This window comes from Lutra lutra, chromosome 17, assembly GCF_902655055.1.
Source record: "Lutra lutra chromosome 17, mLutLut1.2, whole genome shotgun sequence".
In the NCBI taxonomy this organism is placed as follows: Eukaryota; Metazoa; Chordata; class Mammalia; order Carnivora; family Mustelidae; genus Lutra; species Lutra lutra.
The window spans coordinates 53431730-53446177 of NC_062294.1; the positions used below are offsets into that span (position 1 = coordinate 53431730).

General features: G+C 57.6%; 1 protein-coding gene across 2 annotated transcripts in view; it reads right to left on the reverse strand.

Moving 5' to 3' along the window:
* LRRC4B (leucine rich repeat containing 4B) overlaps nucleotides 1-14448 on the reverse strand; it is a 59117-nt gene that overhangs the window by 26559 nt on the left and 18110 nt on the right. Inside the window, exon 2 of one of the 2 annotated variants that reach the window (XM_047712368.1) lies at nucleotides 12563-12615. The gene's annotated coding sequence lies outside the window, so the exon portion shown is untranslated. Of the gene's footprint in view, nucleotides 1-9883; nucleotides 10248-12562; nucleotides 12616-14448 lie in introns of those variants that run through there. The other variant, XM_047712366.1, reaches the window with a different exon arrangement.

The following is a 14448-nucleotide window of genomic DNA, read 5'->3' on the forward strand; positions in this document are numbered from 1 at the left end:
CGTGCACGTGAGGGGGCAGGAGAGAGTGGGAGTCTATAAGCAGGGCAGGAGAGCACAGAAAGCCTAAGAGAGAACCGAGGACCAGGGGAAGGTGCGCGGCCAGGGCCTCCCAAGCTTCTCCATCCTCCCCAGCCCGAGCTCCGAGAGATCTCGGGCACTGTGCCTGAGAGGATTCAGGCAGATGGCAGATCGGAAACTCGGGGGCCCAGGGGAGGTGGGGTGAGGAGAAAAGGGAGGCAGGGAACATTCCTGTCAGGCATACTCATTTTTCTGGGGGAAGTTCAGAAGGTGAGAGAAAAGATAGGAAATTGACTGCCATCGCAGCAAGAGGGATGGAGGTTAGATCTAAAGAAGAACTTCCCGACTGTGAGGGACTGGGGCGGAAGTGGAGCCTGGAGCCTGGAGGGTGGAGAGACATCAAAGCCAGAGAGAGCTGAACACTTCTCTCTCTGGATGCCTGTCATGTGAGCAAGGCTGGGAGCTGTAAAGTTGGTTGGGGGAGGGTATGGGCAGAGCCAGCTTCAGGGCTGGATGAAACAACTTCACACGTGTGTCCCTCTGAGCCAGTCCCTGTCCTGGATGCTTTTCAGATGGAAGCCGGCCCACAGCCCGGAAAATTGACAGTCCCCTAACTTTTGAGATGGGGGAACCCTGGGAAAAGGGCTGCCCAGTTTCCTTGTAGCTGCTGCTGAGGAAACAGGTTGGGGGCTCAGCTCTTGACTTGTCCCAGCTGCCACCCCGGGCCTGTCGCTGGCCAGCAGAACCGGACTTCGCAGGGGGATGACTGGCTGGGAGGAGGCGGGGTCATCCTCTCCATCGTCCCAACTCCTCACACTGAGGCGCTGCCTTCCGCTGCCTTCCATACGCTCATTTCACAAATATTTACTAAATGGCCCTCACCTCCCCGCCTCTCCGCTCCAGCCATGCTGGCCTCAGGAGGCTCCCCCACACTGGGCACATCCCAACCTCCGCGGAGGCCTGGCTCTGCTGTTCACTCATCTACGTGGCTGCCTCCCCCAAGCCTCCGTTCCAGGGCCTGCGAGACGGTTTCTCGCCCCGCCCCACCTCTTACATCCGCGCTTCTTCCCTTCCTAGCCCTCCGACGGCCGGAAGGTGCCCCACAGACAGTGATTTGTTCTGTCTGTTGTCTGTCCCCGCCAGGAGGGGAGCTCCCCAGGCAGGGAGTTTGTCCGGCTTGTTCCCTGCTGCGTCCCCAGCGCCTAGGACACGCGGGCCCCCCACAAAGCCTCAGTGGACACTAGCACAAAGGAGAACGAGTGCGCGAGCGCCCCCTACCGCCAGGTCCCCTGCCGGCACAGGGTAGGTGGGGTCTAGAAGACCCCTGCTCTTCCTTGGGGAGGTAGTGGTCCAGAGGGGAGCTGGACGGAGCCGGACAAAGGCTAAGTGAGACGGTGAGTGCAGGGTGGGGGTCCGGAACGTCTAGGAGAAGCACCGCCCTTGGCCAGTGGAGGGGAGTCTGGAGGAGGTGATGTCAAAGCTGAACCTGAAGGATGTGGTGTGCTGGGGACCAAAGAATCCCCCGGGGTGCAAAGGCCTGGGGGCCCGAGAAGGAGGTGGGAGTCAGGGAGCTGCGCCGAATCCAGCTCAGTCACAAAGATGTCCTACCTCCACAGGAGGCTGGCTGAGAGGCAGGGGTGCTGGGGGGGGGGCATGTTGAGGCAGGGGAGGGGTAGGGAAAGACCCCTCTAAGTGAACTGGGCAGAGGCTGAAGTCTGGGGAGGAGTTGGGCCAAGAGTCCAGGGGAAGAAGCTGAGGCCGTGGCTGGGGCTTTGGGGATGGAGAGGAGGGAGACAATGAAAGGATACAGCAAAACGGCAAAAGCAGCAGAACTTAGAGGAGATGTAGGAGGTGAGGGAGAGGGAGAAGCCAAGTCCTCCTTAAAGATCTAGGGTCAGATTCTAAAAGCTAGGAGAGGGGAGAGGGCGGGAAAGGAGGCTGGGGGCCGGGGAAGAGAAGAGACAGGTCCCTGGACACAGGACCACCAAACTCAACCTTTGCTGGTAGGGGGCGAGCCCGCTTATGCTGGCGGCCTGCATGTTCCCAGATGTTCCAGGAGCCGTGGTGGAGGGCCCCGGTCCGTCCCTGGCTGTGAGGTTGTGGGCCGGCCCCTCAGTCTCTCTGCTCCTGTTTCCTCTCTGTAACACAGGCCATCGGGAACACTCTGCCGCGGCCAGTGGGTCCAGGACAAGAGTCTGGCACTTTGCAAGTGACAGGCCAGGGTGAGCTAGGATACAAGGTTTGGCTGCTATGTGGCTCCAGGCCTGTGTGGCTGCCAGTCTTCTGCTAGCAGCCTTGCTGTCACTTCATTTCCTCCTCTGAGAAATGGGAATTAATAAGATACCACATGACAAAGGGCTGGGAGGGCGAGGGGCTAGGGGACACTGCAGCAGCCGTCTACCAGCAGGGAGAGAGCTGTTCCAGGACCTCATGTGTTGCTGTCCGGTGATGCTCTCTGCGACTCTGCAAACGCTCTTTTTTCGCACTGGCCAGTATGGTAGCCATGAGCATGTGTGGCTAGTGAGCACTTGCTGAGTGGTGAGTGACTGAGGAATTGAGTTAATTTAATTTAAATTAATCTAAATGTCAATGGCCACACGTGGCTGTGGCTGCGGCTACAGTGGTTTCTGTATTGGACAGCGTGGTTCTAACTGCTGCTATGGCTGTCCTGGTGTGTCCAGCTGGACCCCAGTCCTGCCTGGAACTGGTTCTGTCTGAGTCCCCGACGCTTGGGCTCCTTCTGCTCCGACGCCCTGCCAGGAGACCTCACGGGGCTCTTACAGGACTCTGCAGTAGCCACGGAGATCAACCCTGGGTAACTGAACTTGACTGAGGGTAAGATGCTCTGCCTGTGTCATCCTAGGCCTGCAGGAAAGGAACTACAGCAAGTCCACTTTACGGATGGGCATACTGAGGCCTGGTGACATCCTTGCCGTACCCATGAGCACCCAGACCAGCAGGCTCCAAGTTGGAAGCTTGACCTCTAGGCCCCTGTATTCTGTGTACACTCTGCGATTCTGTGTGGCTCTGGGATGTGGGGACTGTGTAACACCGCTGAATTGACTCTGCTTGGGGGAAAAGCTAGGGCCTGGCCTGGTGTGCGAGGTTTTCAAGACAGATGTCACTGCCACGGCTTCAGCAGTGTGTGTGAGGTGAGTTTGCAGGTGGGAGGGACGCAGGGCCAGCCACCTGGACTGTTGCCTCCCTGGTTCCTTCTCCTCTTGCTGTCCCCTGGAAGGGCAATTTTGCAATTTGTCTTTACTCAGGATGTGTATAACTAACTTTAAAAAGTGGGGGGGGGGGGGGGTGGAATGCATACTACTAAAGGTAATAAAAAGTTGAAAACCACTTGAACTGGAGCAGTATTGAAGTGTAAATTCTGACCAGGGTGAGGGAGGACTGTCAGGGTGAGGCAGAGGGGCCTCCCTCCCTGGGGCTGCTGGTCCTGGAGCACCCTTCACCCCATTTCTGGACGAATCACGAACTCTCCTCCTCCCTCCCCCTGCTCTGAGGAAGAGTGTGCTCAAGGGTGGGCTAGACCCTGGTTAGAACCTCAGCTGTCACAATTACCAGCCATGTAGCCTGGGAAAGGGATATATCTTCTTGGGGCCTCAGTTTGCTCATCTGTGAAATGGGGAAAATGGCTAACCTACGTGCGGCGGTGGTGGAGACTCAGCGGTCCGATATCCGTGATGGGCCCGGCGCAGTGCCTGGCACACAGGAAGCTCTCCCTGGAATGATTCTCTCACTGTGAACACCCTCCTCCTCCGCGCCATCACACCATCACTCTAGGACGACGGGGAGCTGGAGAGAGCCCTGGTGTCCTGGAAACTTGGGTTCAAACTCTGACTCGCCACTTGCTCACTGTGTTCCCCCACCTCCTGTCCCTGTCTGGCTCTGTCTGTGAAGATAATGACATCCAGCTTGGTGGGAATTCATGGTGACATGTCCAGTGCTGGGCATTTAAATGACAGGGGCATTAAAAGTTATTTATTCTCACTGGGTCAGAAGAACAAATCTCTTCCTCATTCTGTGACTCAGTCTCCCCCTTCCCATATGTAAATCCAGAATTTCTGGCCGGATCATATCAGGAAGTGGGGGGCCCACTGAATCACCTGGGGAATCTCTGTCCCTGCCCCACCAGCTAGACATGGATTGGACACCCCACGCCTCATGAGGAAAGCCCCCTGTGAGAATCGGGGTGGGTAGATCCTTTCCCTGAGGGGGCATAACAAGGGCATAAAAAAGACTGAGGGACTGGGAGCCCTTAAGTTACAGGACTCCTAATGTCTCTTTTAAAGTCTAATCTTCTATGAGTCTACTGCTATTAACAGTCTGATTGTTGTTATTATTAGCAACCCTAATTTCTACTTGGAGGGCCTGCTGGACCCACAGGTCCGCTCTCTGGGGCTCAGCTTGGGGAAGCAATCCGCAGGGCCACCCACTCCTGGGTTCGAAGTCCCAGCCGAGCCACTTCCGGCTGTTGGCGTTGGGCAAGGGGCCTCATCTCTCTGAACCTCAGTTTCCCTGTACGTCTAACTGGGGATGATGACTGTGCTTCCCCTGGAGGTCTACCATGAGAAGTAAATGGAACAGATCCACACAGAATGCTAGCACAGAGCCTGGCTTGTGGTTATTATTATCTCGGGCCCTGTGTCTGAGGGTTATGGGCAAGAGGAGGGCATATTTCAGCATTTACTGCCTGGGATTTGTCCCCCAGGGAGAGCTGGGCCTGGCATTGCTCTCTGACCCTTGTCTCAGCATTTGAACAAGAGCTCTGAAGCCTAAACTCAACTTCCTGGGCAGGAGAGAGGGCTAGGGGGCTTGGGGGGGGGGGGTCCTGGCCGAGACAGAAGGGAGTGGCCTGGGCTGTTGGCCCAGCTCCGCCTCCCTCCCTCCCTCCTCCCCTTCTGGGTCATATACAGGCTTCCCCACTGGACCCAGCATTCTCACTCTTGGCAGCCCTCTAGGGGACCCAGTGGTGCCCTGGAATGGACTTCTGCCTGACCCCCAACTGCAGGGTCCCTTACCAGCCATTCTCCCAGGCCTCTAATGCAGCCCTCCCGCCCCCCACCTCCACCTGCCATGACAACAGTTGGGCGTGTGGGTTCCCAGGCAACAAGGGGGCATTTTGCCACTGTTCTTACTCTTCCGCCACTCCCCTGTCTGCCAGGGCCACCTTACTCTCCGGAATCTGGAAGGGAGGGGAAAGGGGCTTCTGCTCAGTGAGGATGGAAGGATCCTAAACTCAGAGATGAGGTTTCCTGCACACCACCAGAGAGGAAAGAAAGATGTGCTCCTTACACCCCGAAAAGGTGATGATGGAGGACCTAATCCTGGGTCTGAGTTCTGTAATGGCACCTGCTCCTCGACCTGGAGGTAGGACCTAATGAAGTCTCTCCAAGAACAGAGCCCCAGGCCCACCACCACGCCCCCTGTCCTCTAAGACCTACACTTGGACCGGATGAACTTCCAAATATGCATGCGTCCCCCAAAACACAGGGAAACCTACCCCAACTGGGAGACAATCCCATAATAGGGGACAAGTGTGGGGTCTGTGGTCCTCCCAGGCCACCCACCAGCCCAGGACAGGCTGCCACATGGTGGCTTCAATGCAGCACTCAGTCTAGAACACTGCAAGGGGCCTGCAGTTTCACAGCTGACCCTGACCGTGGAGAGCTTGTGGGTGCCCTGCACCCTGGTGGTCTCGTGAGTTCCTGCTTTGGCCCCGCAGGGGCAGGTTAGCTGAAGCAGGGCCCAGTCCCAGCAGGCCGCAGAGCTAGGGCAGTGCCAGGGAGGAGGATGGGGCAAGAGGAGCAGGCAGGTAAAGCCCCTGGCCGAGGAGCCCAGATTTTGGAAAGAAACCCAAAGAAGCAGCATGGGGAGAGTGACAGGGCAAAAAAAGAGCCACGAGGAGAGGAAAGAGCCAGGATTGAAAACTCAGCTGCCTACAGGGCCAGGCAGGTAAGACAGATGGAGGAGAGTGGGGAGTGGTGGCCGGCAGGCCCCTGAGCACGGCCCATGGCTAACCCGGAAGGAGAGTTTTTCAAAAGAAGCTGATAATCTGGATGATTTGTGATGGAACCGACATAGCACATTGCATGAGTTTCAAGTGTACGACATAATGATTCGATATTTGTGAAATGATCACCACAACGAGTCTAGTTAACATTCATCACCACACACAGTTACAATTTTTTTCCTTGTGACGAGAATGGATTTTTCTGTGAAATCACTTCTTTTTTTTTTTTAAAGTTGTCAACACATAAAACACTTTGGAAACACTGGGGGTAAAGAACACTCCCAGCCCACAGGACAGCAAGGTAAGTGCTCAGGAATATGGGAAAGTGAGCACAGGGAAGAAGCAGCAGGAGGCAGGGAGGACGGAGGGGCTGGCAGAGGTGAGGGAGAGTGACCCAGAGGAGCAGAGGGTGGTGCTGAGCCCAGACTGGAAACTGAGGCAGATTTCACAGCAGATGGACCCTGAGAAGGAAAGACTGAGGCACAAATTCAAGGTGTAGCTGGTCAGGCAGGGGCAGGAAGGCACTGGGCTGCAGGGAGAGAAGGGCAGCCCAGGGGAGAGGTGATGGGAGGGGGCTGGATAGAGACAGGAGGTCCCCGTGACACCTAAGAGAGATGCCGGGCCAGAGGTGGGGAAGGGTGAAAGATGGGGTGCGATAGTGCAGAGAAGGCTGCCACCCCAGCAGGCAAATCAGGTGAGCACAGGCGTGGGGAGGAGAGGAGACAAAGATGCAGACTGTGGCAGGAGCCAGGGCACTGGAAGAAGCCGAGAGAGTTCAGCACCTCCCCTCTGCCTCCCAGCACCTCTGCCCGCACCTTCCAGACTGTCCCTGGCCTCTCCTACCCGATGTCTTAATTCTGCTGTCCCCTCAGTGACGGGACCCCTGGGAGCCCTCTGACTCGGGTGCATTCAACTGCCTCTGGGTGGGATTAAGGGTGATGGCAGGGGTCCAGCGGGAGATGTGCAGTCAGCACATGCCCGTGCCCCTTGTGCTGGGCTGGGGTGAGGGGGTGGATGAGCTTGGGTGCAAGTGCAGCTCTGCAGCTGCATCAGCGGCCTGCGGGACTGCATCCCCAGGGTTCCAAGGCCACCCCGTGCCTCTCACTTTGTGTCTCTTTGTGAGTGTGAGTTCACGAGGTGACTGTGAGGCCTCTCCGGCCAGCGTGCTTTTCCGTGGGGTGCTGTCTTTGTGTCTCCCTCTGGGTCTCTGTGTAGGAAGGACAGAGTGTGTCTGTACGTGCACATGACTCCAGGTCTTTCTCCTGGCCTCTGGCTGACTCTGGGTACCGCAGCCCTGTTTGTAACTGGGTCTCTGGCTGCCAGCATATGTGTGTGTGTGTGTCTGTGTGTGTGTGTGTGAGCGCGCGCGTGCGCGTGCACACCTCTGCCCACACATGCCTCTGTGTCTTTCTCACACGCTCTCACCCTCTGCCTAGGGCTGATTTGGGTCCCTCACAGTGAGACACTGTGCCCCTAACGCCCCTGCCCCTCTGGTGCTGAAGTGTTCCCTGGCTCCTTTTTGCCAGCACCATGGGTCGCTAGGCACCCTCCCTGAGTCTGTGGCTCCCTGTGTCTCTGCCTGGCCCTCTTGCTCTCCCTCCTCTGTGTGTGTGGATGGTGTGTGCTCCCCTGGCTGACTCTCGCTTTCTTCAGAAATTAAGTGAGTAACTCTGTGTATGTCTGGCTCTGTGGTGATGCACCCTGATTGTGTGTGTGTGTGTGTGTGTGTGTGTGTGTGTGAGTGTTTGGGAGTCAGGTCCCCTCTCACACCAGCTGTGCCTCTCTCTTAGGCTCCCACCCTTCCCTGCCTTGTCTGAGGGTCTTTTTCAATGCCTCTCTGCGGCTTCGTTCTCTGCCCCTCCTGAGTGCGTGTGTGGACAACTGGGTGGCCAGGATTAGAGGAGACCCAGGGAAGAGCGGGAGGAAGGCGGGAAGGGGAAGAGGGGGCCGCGAGATGCCGGTTAGAAGGAGCTAGAGACAGAAGATGCTACCGGAAGAGGGAGGGGCCCATCCTGGCCATGGTCCTGGGGAGTGGGGAGGTTTTAGGGGGGAGAGGATGCTGCTGGCTGCCTGGACCAGGAGGGAAGCGACTCCGGCTACTCCCAGCTGCTGTTGGAGCCCGAGTTCCTGTCTGGCGGCTGCGCGGCGGGACTCAGGATGTGAGGCGCATAGCAATGGGGCGCTGCGGAGGCTCGACTGCAGCTCCCAGCTGGGGAGGGGGGGTGGGGAGGGGGCTGTGGGGCAGCCCTGAGGCTCCCTTGCCCCTCCCCCTTCCCAGCTGGGCTCTCCCCAGGGGATTTCCCCACCCTGAGAAAGTGAACCCAAGCGGGGCCTGAGGCTGCGGGGAGCAGGGCAGGGAGAAGGAGAGGGTGCTCCAGAAGAGCAGCAGAGGTGGGGGTGGGGAGAGAAGGGTCAAGATGGGAGTGGCAGAAAGAAAGGGATGGGGGGGTGGGCAAGGGGGCATCGTGGGCATGGCAAGTTGGACCCTGGAGAGAGACTGGCTGGGCGCCTGGCAGGAGAGAAGGGAGGAGCTCATGGAAGTGGGGGCCCGCAAACTTGGGTGGAACCCTGGACAGAGCCTGGGCCACGGGCTCCTGGACTGATGAGTTGGAAGGAGGCAGCGGCAGGAAAGAGAGGCTTCAGAGAGGAGGGCTTTCAGAATGGGGGGGTCTGGGTTGGGGGATTCCATGCAGCGGGCAGACAGGGAGACAGGACCAGGGTCTCTGAATGAGGAGAGGTCATAAAAGGCAACCCCAGACACGGATGGGTATGTGAGAGAGAGACGCTGGTGATAGTGCTAGGGAGAGCCCCCACAAGGATCCTAAACAGAGAGGGGAGAAGACAAGGGTTCCTGAGAAGAACAAGGTAGGGAGGGTAGGGAGTGAAGCTAGAGGAGAGAGGGGCTAAAGTGGGGGTCTTCTGGAGAGAAGATCAGGGGAAGGGGTCTCTGGGGGCAGAGTACCCTGAAGGGAAGATGAGGTACAGTTAGAAGGTCTTAGAAGAGCAGGTGTGAGAGTGGAAAGCCAACAAATCGGGGGGAGGGCAGGTCCCCAAGAGGAGAGGGCTAAGGAGGGTAGGAGGGAGGGAGGTAGTGGTTCCGAGGAGACACATGCCCAAGGATAGAAGGCCCCCCGAAGCAGAATGGGGTCAAGGAAGCGGGTCTTGAGAAGAGGGAGGGACAGGGGTTTTGCTGCCCACCGGCAGGGGTTGGGGGACCCCAGAGGGAGAAGGGCTGAAGATTGGGGAGGGGTAGTCTCGCTCCCCAGTCACCCCCTCCGTCTTTCCCATTCTCACTTCCCAAACTCCCCGGTTCTCCCTGGTTGCCAAGGCAACCGCTCCTGCCAGGCGCGGTCACCAAGGAAACCCCGTGCCCGCCTCTCCCCCCTTCCCCATCACTGGCGTGCCCCCCCACCCCAAGCAGCAGCGGTGTGGAGGGTGGGAGGGGCAATGGGGGGGGGGAAGAACTCGGGCTACCACCCCAGAAAGGGGGGCCCACATCTACACCCGTCAAGCACCCCCCCTCCCAAGCCTACATCTTCAGCCCCACAGCTGGATAGGCGTAGCGACTGCCGGACGTACACCACCACCACCACCACCCTGCCTGTCCCCAAGGCAGCGGCGACCCCCAACACAGAACTCGCTTGGCCGGGAGAACCCCCACCCGACTGCCTCCCCCACCCGCTTCGGCTCTCCATCAGGCCCCGCCCACTGTCCTCTGCCGCCGACCCCCCCCATCCCGGAGGAGGCCTTAGACCACGGTCCCCTAATTAAGAGAATGCCCCCCATCCACCCTCCGCGGTTCTGCCTCCCGCCCCCACCCGGCGCCCCTCCGCGGCTACTCACAGCGAGGAAAGGGGCTCCTTCTGGGGGGCAGCATGCCCGGCCCGTGGGGGGAGGACCCCCCCAATGAGGCACAGGGATTTGGGGTGCGAGGCCCGCTGCGGGGAGGCGCGGGGGGCGGGGCTGCGGCCGGGCCTGGGTCTCTTGAGTTCTCCCCCCTCCCCGGCTCCTGGATGGGGAGGGGGTTTCCGCAGTGGCAGCAGTGAGATTCGGGGGGCCGCTCTGCCTCCTCGCTCGCCCGCCCGCCTGCCTGCCACCCGGCCCGGCGCCCTCGCCTGCCGGCCCTCCGCCCGCCTTCCTTCTTGCCTTCCTTTCTTTCCTTCTTTCTTTCCTTGCTTCCTTCCTTCCAGCCTTCCTTCCTTCCTTCCTCCCTCCTCGGGCCGCCGGCGCCGCTCTCCCCCCACCCCACCCCCCCAGGCCCCGGCCCCGGCCCCGGCCCCCGCCTCGGACGGTGCGGCAGCGACCGCGAGCAGCCGAGAGCGGCGGAGACGGGAGCGGAATACTGATGATGGAGGGGGAGCGAGAGGGAGGGGAGGGAGGGTGCCGGGAGGGTGGGGGGGGAGAGGCTGCCCGGGAAGGAAAGGAGGGGGGAGAGGAGAGAGGGGAGGGAGGGCAGAGAGGAGGAGAGGAGAAGAAGAGGGGGAAGAGAGAGGAGGGAGGAAAAAAAGCAGAGGATGGTTAAGGGAGAGAAAGGGGGAGGGACGAGAGGGTGGAAGGAGTAAGGGTGGAGGGTGGAAGAAACAGAGGGAAGAAGGAAAAGGGAAGGAAAGGAGAGGAGGGAAGGAGAAGAGAAGGAAGGAAATCGATAGGGAGAGGGAAAGAGGGGAGGTAAGAGGGGGAGGAAAGAGAAGGAAGAGAAGGAGGAGTGGAGGGGAGAAATGGAGAGACGGGAGAGGGAGGGACAGTGTCCTGGACTGAGGGGAAGCAAGGGGTGGAGAAAGCCCTAGTACACCGCGGGTAAATATTTGCAGAATGAATGTGGGAGGGAAGGGAGAGAGAGATGATACAGGGGAAGAGGGGATGGGCAGAGGAGGAGGATAGAAGCCCCAGAGGGAAGTGGCTAGGGGACAGGGACAGGAAAAGGCCCAGGAGCAGAGAAGAGGAGGAAGGAAAGAAGGCCTCCTCGGCAGACAATGTGGGGACAGGGGGCTAGGTGCTCTCTGTTAGAGCTAAGAGCCAAGGGGAAGCTTGCAGAACGGGGAGAGGGCAGGGAGGAACTCAGCTAGACAGAACCCAGAGGACAGAGGATGGAGGAAGACCCATAGTGGAGTAGAGGAGAGGGAAGAGCCGGCCGGGCCAGGGAGACAGAAGACTGGGAGCTGGAACTCTGAAGGCACTAGGTAGGGGGAGCCTGAGGACAGATATGGGGGGCATTCCTCATTCCTCAACCCCACTGTGTGCCTCCTTGCACCCCCAAACCCAGCACCAAGAGAGAAGGATTCATTTTCTATACAGGGACACTGGACTCTCAAAGGATCAAGGGCAGGATCCAAATCCAGAGTCCTGGGCTCTGGAAAGGGATTTTGAAGGGGCCCCTCCCTGGCCCAGACCTGTCAGGTGGAGGCGCCTGGAAGGGGGCAGAGAACAAAGCCCCACGGACTCCCCACCCTCATCCTCTCACCTCCCCCAGGTGTCGGCAGCGGGTGCTGGGGACACATTTAGAGCTGTGAAGTGACACTGAACCTCGGGTTCAGGGAGTGGGGGAGGGAGGGAGGATGCAGAACCCGAGGTCACCTTGCCTTCTCTCTGCCCCATCAACTCCCCCTGTCCACTCTGCTGAAAGACTATAAATTAGGGGTAAAGAAACCTAGAAGGGGCTGAAAGGAGGCAGCCTTTTTAGGACACTGAATTTCCTTCCAAGTGCTGAAATTAGGGCAGAAATCTCACCTCTTCCTTGTCCCCCCTCCCCCACCAAGAAGTCAGGCAACAAACTTGGGACTTGGGGTAGAGAGAAAAGGTAAAAATTCCCTTCCTCAGTCCCAGAGTCCCAGAGAGAACGCCTCCTTCTCTTTGTCCTTCTCCTTCTGAGAGCCCCAGGGAGGGGAAAAATGTGGTCCCTCCACCCCCACAGGCAGAAATGAGATGCAGTGGAGGCTGTTCTGGGGAAGGAGGGGACCGGGAGGTGGGAAGGAAAGTGCCCCAGACAGGTGTAATGAGCCAGAGCCGGAGACAGACCTGGAGTTCATGAGCGACAAGTGAGGTCACATTTGGGTGCAGAAGCAGCAGCTGTGGGTGGGGGGTGGTTAACCTGAGGACACGAGAGCTACAGAGAGGGGAAGCCATGAGAAGAGAGACAGGCAAGGGCCACAGAGCAACAGGTGGGTTGTGGAGCTTTGGGTTCCCACCTGGATGCTGCTCAAGTCTGGTTTAGGAGATTGGAGGAGTGAATGTGTGCGCACCCCAAAGTGCGGCACAGCGCGGGCCCAAGTAAGTGGTGATGGTGGCAACCGCGTAGTGACCATGGCAGCCAGTGCATCCCGCAGGCATATTACACCACCGAGGTCAGAGGCTCCGCTGAGCCCTTCAGGAGCATCTTGTTGGCTCCGTGCAACTACCCTGAACTTGACTCCTGGGGATGTGGGCGCTGGCAGACACAGGCCAGCATTAACTCTTTCATTACTAGAGAGTCCCTGGGAGAGGCCAGTGTCGGGAAGTAGGGAAGAACTTCAATATCTTACCCACCTGTGAGCTTCCGGTCCCTGATCTGAAGCTCTGCCTGTAGGGAGTGATGACCCCTGTGTGAGGGAAGGAGAAACAGGTTACCATCAAGCACCAGTGTTCACCTGGCTCAGTGCCTGGTGCTGGTCTCGGGGCCCTGAGAATCAGCTGGAGAACAGGACAGAGCACCATCCCTGCGCTTGTGGGGCTCAACTTCCAGGAGGGAGGTAACCCAAGGACCTACTTCAGATAAACAAAAGGGGGTACTATGGAGGAGTGGGGCTGATCAGGCATTGGGAGGACAGACTTGAGATGGCCAAGGGAGGCATCTTCTGAGGAAGCAGCTTCTGAGCCAAGACCTACATGATGAGAAAGAGGCAGCTATGAGGGGGCACAGAGAAGGGGCCCCTGGAAGAAGGCACATGGGGAGCCGAGGCCCTGCAGGAACAGCAAGCTTGGGCTGTTTGAGAGGGTGGGGTGCCTGGGTGGCTCAGTGGGTTAAAGCCTCTGCCTTCCGCTCAGGTCATGATCCCAGGGTCCTGGGATCAAGCCCCACATCGGGTTCTCTGCTCTGCAGGGAGCCTGCTTCCTTCTCTCTCTGCCTGCCTCTCGGCCTACTTGTGATCTCTGTCTGCCAAATAAATAAATAAAATCTTAAAAAAAAAAAAGAGAGAGAGAGGAGACGGGTGTGGCGGAAGACGGTGAGAGACAGGGCGAGTGGGAGAAGAGGATGGCAGAGTTCTGGCTTTGGCTCAAACACAGTACCAAATGTTGACAACATACCTTTGGACCCTAAATTTTGCCCTAAAGCTTAACTCAGGTGGCAGTCCTGAGTAACCTAAAACCCTGACCTGCATTTTACTTTCGTGTTTTCAACACTGACTGGGGCTTATGACGCAAACCATATTACCTAAGAAGGGGTGACAGTGACCCAGGAACCCCTGTAACAGTGGAGACTCAAAGGTATGTTTACTATTTCAAAAAACTAAATGTAAATTGCGTGTGTCCTTTGGGAGGGCATTTCAGAGGTTCTTCCAAACATCAAATTTCTCTGCTTCAAGCTGTTAAGAAAAAACATTTTCTTTCTTTCTTTTTTTTTTTTAAGAAATAATTTTCTAGAGGCACCTGGGTGGCTCAGTTGGTTAAGCATCTGCTTTTGACCCAGGTCATGATCCCAGGGTCCTGGGATGGAGCTCTGCCTCTCCGCCAGCTCCCTGCCGCTGCTGGGATGGGGAGACGGCTTCTTCTCTCCCTCTGCCCTGCCCTCTGTGCGCTCTCTCTCTCTCTCTCTCTCATCTCAAATAAATAACATCTTAAAAAAAAAACATGAAAAAAATTTTTTTCTCACCCTGATCAGAAGTTCTGATGGGTAGTTAGTTGTACCTTTGATAGAGTGTGGGCAAAGGAAATTTTCCCTCAATGTAGTTTGGTTTGCTTAGAAAACACTTTCAAAGTGGGATCCATAGGAAACAGAAGAGAGGTATCACCACTTTTCCACCCCCAGTGTTTATGTATTTTGTCCAATATACTACACTGAGCAACTGCCATGGTCCTTCACCTCCACTGGTACATAATCATGATCGCCACCAGTGGTGGAGAGTTCTGGGAAGGGGGAATGTCATAGTGGGTGCTAACTGAGACCCTAGGCCTTACCCCCAATTCTGTGCTTCACTGTATCTCTAACTCAAACCCTAACCTTAATTCTGAGGAGAAATGGTGACCACCGGAAAATGAACACAGGGTTAGATGCTCGACTTTTACACAGTGGAACCTCCTGTTGCCTGCTCCTCAGATCGCATTTCCCAAAGACAACAATGAACTCCTCCCCACATGCTCTGACTCTCCTCTGCGTGCTGTACTTGTGTTGCCCGTTGGACCGAGAGGGCCCTGGTGACTTTTTAGGCCAATGG